The sequence below is a fragment of the Octopus bimaculoides genome, chromosome 12, assembly GCF_001194135.2.
Source record: "Octopus bimaculoides isolate UCB-OBI-ISO-001 chromosome 12, ASM119413v2, whole genome shotgun sequence".
Lineage (NCBI taxonomy): Eukaryota > Metazoa > Mollusca > Cephalopoda > Octopoda > Octopodidae > Octopus > Octopus bimaculoides.
Window position 1 is genome coordinate 4,138,696 of NC_068992.1, and position 3,341 is coordinate 4,142,036.

At 36.2% G+C, this 3,341-nt stretch overlaps 1 long non-coding RNA gene across 1 annotated transcript in view; it reads right to left on the bottom strand.

Annotated features, from left to right (window-relative positions):
- Positions 1–2,119: 2,119 nt before the first annotated feature.
- The window catches only part of LOC128249187 (uncharacterized), a 54,426-nt gene continuing 53,204 nt past the window's right edge, over positions 2,120–3,341 (bottom strand). The window contains exon 2 of the long non-coding RNA XR_008265291.1: positions 2,120–2,457. This is a non-coding gene — a long non-coding RNA (uncharacterized LOC128249187). The remainder of the gene's footprint in view (positions 2,458–3,341) is intronic.

The window sequence follows — 3,341 nt, forward strand, 5'->3', positions numbered from 1 at the left end:
ACCACCATGCGACTGCCGTCCTCCTGGAGCACCACCGTGAATAGTCAAAATATTTTTTCGTATACACCATGTGTTTATCTATTACGTTTTATCAAGTAAAGTTCCTTGGATTTTCTTTAACTCCCTCAAGTTTGGAACTTAATGATGAGCTAGAATTCTCATAGACTTATTTGTTATTAGTTCTTTATTATTAATGTGATGAGATAATTGATATCCAAGATTCAGCATCATGTAAAGCTACGTGTAAACGAATACTTGTAATCAACTTCACTTATCTTCAATTGTCACCTGCTTTCACCTCTGGTCGGTGAAGTGGCATGGCAATAATTAAGTATGGATGACAACAGGTAAACGAACGCATTTACAATGTACATCACCGACTATTATATAACATAAGAAAATTTAGTCCAAATTCATTCTATAGTAATATTTTCATTATATCTATACAGGCGTGGCTTCCCAACCACATGGTTCTGTGTTCCGTCCACTGCGTGGTACCTTGAGCAGGTGTCCTTTGCCATAACGTCGGGCCGACCAAAGCCTTGTGAGTGGATTTGGTAGACGGAAACTAAAAGAAAATCGACGGTAAATGTTGCAATTCTGTAAAAGAAAAAAACTACATCGTTAATGTCAGTAAGATTAATGATGTGTGCTTTTATATTGTACACGTTCTTATATACTTAAGCGTAGAATAGCTTTGCTGCACTGTCTCGGAAAAGTACTTTGAATGTGCATGAAGATACACCAAGTTGGGCTATGAATAATATCATCGGACCGCATGAAACGTGTTTTTGCATCGTTGCGCCTTATCAACAAGACGCACAAAATCCATTTATCAAATCCTACTTTGAATTGCTCTTCTGAAATATAGATACTGAATAATAATTTTTCTGGCGTGTGCAAAGCGTAGTCAAGCTGGAATATATAAATTAAAGACGGTCTAAGTAGCAGTGATTAAAATAAAACTGTGTAGATTTATATTTAGCACGTTCGTGTGCCTTTCGACGAAGAAAAATCTTCACTGTGGTAGCTACCTCGGAAAAGAAGTTCTCACTCTAAACAATGTGTGTGAAAATACATTACTAGACTCTGAATGAAACCATAAGACTGTAGGACAAGTGATTTTGCGTCATTACGATCCATTAGCTACAGACATATTGAATCTTGTCGTTTATAGCGCTCCAAGAACGGACGAGCTTATATAAAAAACATTAAATGAAAACTTTGTTGTCGTGTACATAGCTGTTTATTTGGATTTAATTAAAAGCACATTGAGCTACGATAATTAAAATAGAGTTGTGTACATTTACATTTAACATGTCCGTGTACAATTTCAAGATCTTCTGTGCAGTAACTGTCTCGGAAGTGACACTCTCTTGTAAACAATGCGGGAAAACACACCGAGCTGGGTCACGAATGTCAATATGGTACTGCTGGATACTTGTTTTTACCTCACTAACCTTCAACCCTTTAGTTTTGTTCTTGTTTTTAACTCACTTTCAGACATTGTGCTATGTTCACAAGAAATATAGTTATTCCTGCGATAAAATTATCAAAAACAAGTTTTCTCAAATAGGTTTTTGCTGGTAGATCATTTTAAGTCAAACACACCCGTTATGTTGGCATCAAGTATTACGTCATTGTGCGTGTTTCGCTTTCAACTGAGAACAGAACAAGACGTCAAAAAAACGTTAACAAAATGAGAAACGAGAGCATAAACACAAAAACATAGAAAACGAACTTTGTTTTCGAACAACGAAAGAAACAAATACATATTTTTAATTAAATTAATGTTTATATATTAAATAGGGATATGGTTCACTCTGTATAACATGTATGGAGTTAGTCTATTTACAAAGTACTAGAAAAAGTACTAGGCTTAAAAAATAAGTCCTATGGGCGATTTGCTCGACTAAAACCCTTCAAGGTGGTACTCCAGCATGGCTGTAGTCAACTGACTGAAACAAGTTGAAGAGTAGAAGAATAAATTATTTACTTTTACATAGATGTGTGCGTGTGTGTGTATGTGTGTATTTTTCTTTCGTGGAATTGTGGATCTCGAATCAAATAAAGGTAATTGCGGGTAAATATTGGACAGAAAAGCCTAATACTTCAACGCTGTTATTTTATTATTCATAGCTTTATTAGATTCGCGTTTCAACGTCCCCAAAGTGAATTATTTCACATTCTCAAAGTTTCAAAATCGTTATGACGTCAGCATTTCATACAGGATGTGGAAAAAATTCGATAACTGTCTACATGCGTGTTTGCATGCATGTATGCACAAATGCGTATAACTTACTGACTCCCTCCATAAGCATGCAATATTCTTCATATGTAGAGATGAATACAGAGATCTACATCAGTTTTCGGGCCGTCGTTATCATTCTTACTATCTTCAGCAAATGTACGCCGCCATGCAATCATTTCGTTCAGCATCTTCCCGGCCGCCATCATCTTCAAAGATGGGAGATATGAATTTGAAATATATTCTGTTATTATTACATGCGGTTATGAATTCATATGCTTCGGATGTATATATTAATATATTGCTATTTAATTACACACGCGGCCATAGCTGACTATTTGAGCATAGCTCCTATTTTTATATACTTTCAATGTAAATATGCATTAAATTACATGATATATTACAGTTAAATATTCATTTCAATGCACAGTGTAAAACAACGTGAATTTCAATACATAGACGTCATTCTGCATGTATTCACACTGGCAAACACGTGCGCATGCGCACATATGCCCACACACTCACTCATATACACACATATAAATTTGTATATTCTTTTATTTGTTTCAGTCATTTGACTGCGGCCACGCTGGAGCACCACCTTTAGTCGAACAAATCGACTCCAGGACTTATTCTTGCCCCTTCCCTCCAAGATTTCAGGCCTTGTGCCAAAATTTGAAACCAATATATTGTGTAGAGCATGTTGGTTATATGAACACGATTCTCTTTCTCGCCACAGCATTTGAGCCTGTTCGATTTTCGGGTGTGACGTGTTTGCTATCTGTTTTTGTGTTGCTTTTATATTTATTGCAGTGCAGACCTTCCCTTATTTGAGGCTTCCGTTTCGAAAGGCTTGTTTCTAGTTTAGTTTTATTGGGATATTCCCAATCGTTGTCGTCACTTCTTTTGTTGTTCTATTCTCAAGTCTCTGAACGCGGAAAGCGCATATAACCGTTCAAAAGTTTATTACCGCTAACTGCGAAGAACAGGTTTACCAAGTTTCAGCCATTGGAGAGCGACCCTGTTCAGTCACCACAAATCAATCCGCGTACTTATACTTATATTTTTTTAATATAAACCTGGTCCTTATTCT